Raw genomic sequence first — 8,345 nt, forward strand, 5'->3', positions numbered from 1 at the left:
GCAAATAGCCCAAGCAATGCATGCTAGTAGACTCAAAACACAAAGCTAGTGAGCAAGATTGCATTATGGCTATAAAAAGCAAGGCATGCAGGACCAAAAACACTTAAAACAGAGCTTAAGCATGGCAAAACATGAGTAAAAGCTTGGTGGAGTGGAGCCAAAAACATGCTAAAATGGTGGTCCAAAGCATGATGCATGTTAAGGCAATAAGGAGGATTGCACTACAAGGTTATGAAGCATGCAAGAGTCAATCAAACCGATCCAAAACAGAGCTATATCATGCTAAAATAACACCAAACAAATGCTGAGATGGAGCCTCAAGGAGGCTAACATGATGGATCAAAGCATTTAGCACACAAGGCTAAATGGCAAGATTACACTGCAAGTATAAAAAGCATGCATGAGGTAACCAAACCAACCTCAAATAGAGCTATATCATGGCAAAACAAGGCCTAAGACATGCTGAAATGGAGCCTTAATGAGGTAGAAAAACATGCTAACGTGGTGAGCCATCAACATAAGTACACAAGAAAAGAGGAAGGCGGACAACCCCCACTCATTTGGGGCCTCAAAACACACTTTCCACCACTGAAATTCCTTTGGAATTCAGTGGTGAAGAGGCCAAACGAAGGTGATCTCAAAGGCCTAAAAGGGTAGCTCAAAACATGGCAAAATAAGGCACAAAAGGGCCCAACACCAAAGAGGCCTCAAACAAACACTTTAAGCACTTGAAAATGAAGCTTTTTACAGTTGAAAGCTAAGCCAAAAGAAGCATGAAAAGATGGCTAAATAAGCAACTACAACAAAGCTTTAAAGAGGCTATTACTCACCCTTGAAGCACAACTTCAAAACAGCAACTTCAGAGGCAAAAATCAAGCGAAAACCACTCAAATGCAACCTCCAAGAACCTCAGTTCAAGAGTGAAGGTGTTTCACTAGGTGTTTGTGTGCAAAAGTGTGAAGAAAACCCACTTTAAGGCACAAACAACACAAATATAGAGAGAGGGAGAAATATAGAAAGAGAGGGATATTTATATCTCTATGTAAATTTTATGAACCTCTGAAAGGGAAGGGGAGCCTCCCCTTATATAGAATCACAAGCTTCAAGCTTCTTGGACAAGCTAGAAACTTGTTACAATCTCTCCATACACGTGTATGGAGGATGCTATCTGTGCCCACCAGCTGGCACAGCTGGCAACAAAATATCTGCAAAAGCAAAGAAAAAGACCTCGGCCAAAAGATATGGCCGATCGACCATTAAAGGAGCCGACCGGCCATCAGTGAAGCCGACCGGCCACTTCTGATGGCTGATGGAAAGAGGGCATGGCCGATGGGTTGTAGGCCTGGCCAGCAGGCTACCCGCTTCCCTAAAAAACAAAGCCACAAGCTTTGGTCCACAACCAAGCACAATACAGACAAGTTGGGAGACTCCAAGGCAAGGCGCACAGCCGAGACCTTCAGGAACTCAAAACAAACATGAGCATGGATGATCATCGAGTGTTCAAACGATGACGTCCAAGTCTTGAGGACGGTCAAAAATGGGGTGTCTACAGTCTTTCTCTCCAGAATTAAAACTACAACAACTACTGATGTATCTAAAAATTGATGAAAATTCGAGTCTATTCAATGAAAAATTCAAGCATTTCTACTACATCCTTTGCTCATTTTAGTTTATCGATATTGTTTATTGAGTGTTTATAATTTTTGTTTAAGCAATATTAATATATAGGGCGAATTACAATAAGTTCTTGTAATTTACGTTTTGTGTCATATTGCTCTCTTTTTTTTTTCTGAGTGAATAAGTCATAAAATAAAACAAAGGATATACAAGAATACAAGGGGAATGCCCCAGGCCCTAACCCAGCTAAATAAAAGAACAAAACAAAAGGCAGCCAGATAGCAAAACAAAACACAAGGCTAACAAGGCTACCAGACAACAACTCAAACAAAGGGCCACCACCTTGTTCACCCACCATATCTCAAACAAAAATAGGGGGGGACAAAGAAGGTAACCAACAAGGCCCTAACCCAGCTAAAGAGAGCAAGACCGACAAGGCCTAAAAAGAAAAAGAAAAAAAAAAGAAACATAGAGCAAGCAAACAGTAAGCAAAACTAGACAAAAAAAAAAAAAAACCATTAAACAAATCGATACTGATCAAATAACTAAAGCCATAAAACTATATAATAAAACATCATATTATCCAGCAAAAAATTCCATACAAACTGGCGCAGCATGCGGCCCGGTCTGTGAAACAACTACACTACGTGAGGCCTCAATCTAGACAACACTCAAAAATAGCCCATCTCCACTGCTACCCAAAACAGATCAGAGTAACCTGGAAAAGGCAGCATCACATAAATGAAAAAACACAATAGATTGATTACAAAACACTGTATATATAGCAAAACTCACAATATATAAGGGCTATATCACTCAACCCCCAATAACCACACCCCTCAAAACAAAACAGTGTACGGAACTCAGATAGAATCATAACATAAATAAAGAAGTAGAGAAAGATGTAACAACAATTTGTGGCTCACTTCACTCAACCCTCACCAATTAACATTCCCTACCCCAATACCAGCTAGGATCCCAAGCCTGTAATACAAACATAGAGCAAACATTAGCACTCAGTATGTGGCTAACATCACTCAACCCACATATAGTGAACTCACAACCCTCTTTGAAGAGCTGCCACATCCCATACCTGCAAAACATAGAAGCTTATTAACTCACTATAGAACCTTGCTAAACTCAACCCACAGTATAGTGCTCCCATTCACTCGACCCACACAGCTAACAAAGCCCTCAAATTTTGATGGTATTTGAAGGCAATCTCCATTCTTGTAGAAACCACATATCATTTTGGGATTTCTTAATGTTGTTGAGAGCAAGGGCTCTATATCTGACCATGCTTATGATGTTCCTCAAAATGATTTCTTCTGGTTTCCTTTCCTTGGTAAAAATACGATTGTTTCTCTCTAACCAAACATGGTACATAGTACAACAAAAGGCAAGTCTTTTGACAATAGCAACAAGAGACTTGTCTTTACAGTCTCTAGCTATCAAGTCCACCAAACCCAACCAGGTAAGGCCGTGCCAATTTGTATTGCATTTGGATAGCACATCAGTCCACACCTTAGAAGAGAATTTTCATTGAAAAAAGAGGTGATCATGGTCCTCACCAGGTATACCACATAGGGGGCAAACTGGGTTAGGGTTAATACCAAAGATGGCAAGCCTATCACCAGTGTTTAACCGACCCATCCAAATAATGAAACCCACCCTAGGAATAGAGTGAGGACTCCATACCAGGTTAGCCCAATTAACAAGAGGCCACTTCAATCTCCAGGAATTCCAAACAGAACCAATATTGAAATTTCCATCCTTTTAAGGCAGCCAAATGGCTCAATCATGACCTCCAAAGGAGGGAATAATGTCCGGAGGAGTAAGGGCAATAATCTCCCTCACCTCTCAAGAAGAAGCATTAGGCCAATTCCAACAACTAGCCCCCACAACAGAGGCCACCTTAGCCTTAGCATTTAATGCAGTGTCATACATCAAACTATTGCCATACTTGGACCAGAGGGATCCAAGAGGGTGCCAATTATCATACCATAAGGAAATGCCTTCCCCATTACCAATCTTATACTTAATCAAGGGGAACATATCCTCCCTCAAAGATAAGATTTTCCTCCACACCCAAGAGGGGTTACTAGGGACAGCAACAGCCCAGAAACTATGGCCTTTCAACAAGTAAGAGTTCGCCCATTGACACCACATAGATTGCTCCCCACCTACCACTATAAACCAAATATGTTTAGATATAGAAGCTCTATTCCAAATATCTAAGGACTTAAAACCTAACCCCCCTTCATTTTTGGGGGCACAGATTCTATCCCAAGCAACCTTACCAGCAGATTTTTTAAGCTCAAGGCCAGACCAAAGAAAAGACCTACACAAGGCTTCAATCTTCTTAATGACTTTTTTAGGAAGGATAAAAAGGGAAGCCTAGTAGACTTGCATGGAGAACAGGATAGTACTAATCAGTTGGGCCCTCCCAGCATAGGACGGAGTTTTGTTAGTCCAAGATTTAATCCTATTAGTAATCCTATCAACAAGACTTTTACAATCACTAGCTTTAAGTCTAGTAGTAATGAGAGGAACACCAAGATACCTCACAGGTAAACTACCTTCCTGAAATTGAGTGATCCTCAAGATGTCAACTTTAAGAGAGGGGGTACAGCCAGAGAAGAAAACATTACTCTTATTTGGGTTCGAAGATAACCTAGAGAGGGATTGGAATTCCATAAGGCCATTTTTAATAAGTTGGACAGAAGGGACATGCCCTTTACAAAAGACCATAAGGTCATCAGCAAAACAAAGGTTCACAATTTTGTTCCTCCCACATGTCCAGTGGAATTTGAAATGGGGGTCTTTGGATTACTCATTAAGGATCCTAGCAAGAATCTCCATAATAATGACAAACAGGTAAGGAGACATGGGGTCTCCTTGTCTAAGCCCCCGAGCCCCCTGAAAGTACCTATGGCTACTCCCGTTAATGCAGACGGAGAAGCTAGCAGATGTAACACAAGCTTTGATCCAATGAATCAACCTAGTAGGAAAGGACATAGCCTTAAGCACATCAAAGAGGAAATCCCACCGAACATTATCATAAGCCTTAATTAAATCCACTTTCATGGCACATTTAGGAGAGGGGGAGAGCTTATGGTACCCTATCATAAGCTCCTGGGAAAGAAAAATATTGTTAGCAATTCTCCTCCCATGGACAAACGCAGACTGAACCGGATCAATGACATCCGACAACACACCCTTAATCCTATTAGCAATCATTTTCGCAATGCATTTATAGATGGTATTACAATAGGATATGGGTCTATAGTCCCCAACCTTAGAGGGGTTGGGAACTTTAGGAACCAAAGCTATATTAGTATTGTTAATCTCCTTAAGCATTTTACCAGAATCAAAAAAGGACTTGATAGCCATAGCGGCCAGAAATGTAGGTGCCAACTTTGAATCTAACCCGTCCTTCAATCTTGATGGTGAGCAAGACTGTTCCATAGGCCTGGTCCTGGCTGAGTGCAACGCCGTTGTATGGGGCCACGGGGACGTTGACGCTTGACACCATGGGAGACCAAACGTTGACTTCCTTGTGCCCCTGGTATATGGGTGGTATGGCGGTGTAGGAGGTGATCTGCTGGTTCTGGTAGATGGTGGAGACGTCGAGCTTGTCGTAGTAGACGCCGATCTTGTCGTTTGGGTTACGGGATTCGATGTTGACTAGAATGTTGGAGGTGAGGAAGTTTGGTGCGGTGACGTTGAAGGCGTAGGCAGTGGCGTCTTGGAGGACGAAGTCGGGTTTCTTGGGCCGGAGGATGGCCCAGATTAGGAGGACGATTACTAAGATGATGACGCTCAAGATCAGAACTCCATTGCATATCCGCCGGAGCGTCTTCCTCCGCTCCTCCATGAGGTCGTCCTTGAGGTCGCTCCACGTGTCGCTCAACCACTCCTTCACCGACACCGACATTTGTTCCCTCCTCTCTTGGTCCTGATGCTACTGCTTCTGTTGGTTTTCTTTGGCAACAATGATAGAGACCACTAATTTTGGAGCTCTAAAAAGACCACTAATGACATGACACTCAATAAAAAAAGAAAAAAAATACAACATCAAAGCCAAAACATCAAATCATTGCTGGTGGGGCCCACTGCCACATCATTAGTGATAGCACTAATTAGTGCTCTCACTCATTTTCCTTTCTTTGGTATTGGTTGGGAGAGAGATTTTGGAGTGTGTAGTTTATTAATATTTCCGAGTTGTAGCAGTGGTTCGTATTTATGAGCAAGGATCCCTCGACTCCCTTGCTTAATTTCTTATTTCATGGGTTAGTGGATCAACTTTTGAGTCGAATATTAATAATTCAAATCTTTGATATTTTAAAATTTATTATGTATATTATATCTATAAAAATAGAACCGATCGAACATCAAAAATTATGTGAATTAAAAATTTTATTAAATAATAAAATTATTTATTAAATTTTTTTATTAAACAATTTTTATTTTTTAATATTTAATTAATTTAATTTTTTATAAATATGATATATATAATAAATTTTAAAATATAAATAATTAGAATCATTTAAATTGAGTATAAAAATGAATCCAATAACTCATATGGTAAGGAGTTTAATAGAAAAGTCAACGAGGAATCTTTACTCTCTTATTTATTGGTCAGTTGGCAAAGGTCTAGAATTTCAATGACGTCTCTGGCCTCTCTCATGTATTTTGTTTTCTCCTCCTTTCAAACTACTCATTTTTTGTCTCTTTTAGAGTATTTAATTTTTTTAATAATAAAATTATTACACTTTAAAAATATTGACAATACATTTTTTTAGAAATATTAATTTTCATAATTACACTTTTTGTATTGTTAATAAATTTAAAAAAAAAAGACAAAATAAGAAATTCATATTATTTTAGTTCTTAATTTTTAAAAAGAGACTAATAATTTAGGACAATAAAAAATAAAATAAGAGACTGATATTTTAAGACGGAGAGAGTATTAAATTTCGATTGCATATTGGGACAGTAGTTTTTCCCATTTTTTTCACGTTCAATTTTCTTATTGATTTGTGTAGTAATTTAATCAGAGGTTAAAATTGGAAAATTAATTTGTTTACGCAGCGAAGACTTCGTTATTTAAAAAAGAAAATTATTATTTTAAAATTTGATCCTCATTCTTAATATAATGAACGCCGTATCAAAGAAGTTGCTGTGGTGACTTCAAACATTGCAATAATAGGGAATATGAAAAATAGGAATAATTGCAAAAAAAATGATATAAATTTAAAATAATTGTAACAAGATGAAAGTATGAGATTTACTTATATAATTTAATACATAAATTACTTATATTTTCAGGATATTATAATTATTTTATGTCGATACTAATTTTTTTCAATCCTCCATAAAAATATCTTAAAAACAATTATAGGTGGTACTGAACAAAACCTCAATTCAATTTATAGTTACATATAACACAAAATAAGTCAAAATGAGATCACTTACCAGCATGAAATTTCTCAACAAAGCATGATACATAACCCTATACAAAATAACAAACATATGTTATAATAAAATAATAGTGTAGCCTGATATTAAACCAGGCACTACTGAGATTGAGATGAATTGGGCAAGCTATCTGTGGTGATGATCATAGTTTTAAAAACCTAATGGTCGGCTTAGTGGGTGTAACTTAGGGTTTGGGGGTGTATTCCTTAGGCTCAACTCTTACTAAGTGTTATCGACTCCTTGGTACCACACCCTCGAGGCTTTGCTAGAGATTTCCCGATCGACATGAAGGGGACGCTTTGCATTAGTACCAAAATTAGTTAAGTGTAAGTTGACCCGAACACCCGATCATAAAAAAAATATATCCTAGTTTTAAATCATAACAATAACAATATAATTTGGATTCACAATAGGGATTATTAATGTCTCGATAACTTACAAAGCTTGATTAGTATATAGTTCGTAATAAAAAAAATTAAGAGAAAATTTCACTTTACTTTTACATTATCACTAAAAAATTAATTCAACCTTTATTCTTTTAATAATATCAATTTTGTAACTAAACTTTTTGATTTTACATCAATTTACTCTCATCGTCGATTGCTGTCTCTAATAAAATAGAAGTTGTTGATGTGGAACCGAAATTTCATTTTACTTGCCAACTATCTCTAAAATATTAATTAGATCCCTAAATAAAAGAAGTTTAAGGGTCTAATTGATATTTTAAAGATAATTTGGGAGTAAAATGAAATTTTGGTGCCACATCAATAACTTCCATTCGATTATAAATGGAACATGAGGTAAAATTGAACCAAAAATAAATAGTTCAAGTGTAAATTTAATATTTTTTAAAAAATAAGAGTTAAATTGATTTTTGAATAGTAATTTGAAAAGGCAAAATAAAATTTTCTCAAAAACTAAATCAAACCAGAGCTTATTGACCAATCACAAAAGATTGGATATACGATTCTGAAGCTGGCCTAAACAGAATTTTTAAGCCCATTGTATTTATGGGCTAGAAAGAATGCTTGAGGTCTATCTTGGTCACGTCCGCGTCAAATTCACCATGGGTGATTTATGCCTCTTCTTTACCGAATCCGGATCCTCTGCCGCGTTCTCCTGCGGCGGTCCCTGCGGTGCCCCAAAACGACGTCGTTTTGTGGCATGTTTTCAAAAAAAAAAAAAAGAGCAAGAACTAGAACCAGAGAAGGGAAGAAGAAAGAAGAGAAGGTAGGGGAAGAAATAAG

The 8,345-nt window shown here is 37.6% G+C and overlaps 1 pseudogene; it reads right to left on the reverse strand.

Moving 5' to 3' along the window:
* Positions 1-4,862: 4,862 nt before the first annotated feature.
* Positions 4,863-5,651, reverse strand: LOC114294310 (NDR1/HIN1-like protein 1 pseudogene; annotated as a pseudogene).
* Positions 5,652-8,345: the final 2,694 nt, after the last annotated feature.

This window comes from Camellia sinensis, chromosome 15, assembly GCF_055761805.1.
Source record: "Camellia sinensis isolate YWXY chromosome 15, ASM5576180v1, whole genome shotgun sequence".
NCBI classification, from domain to species: Eukaryota; Viridiplantae; Streptophyta; class Magnoliopsida; order Ericales; family Theaceae; genus Camellia; species Camellia sinensis.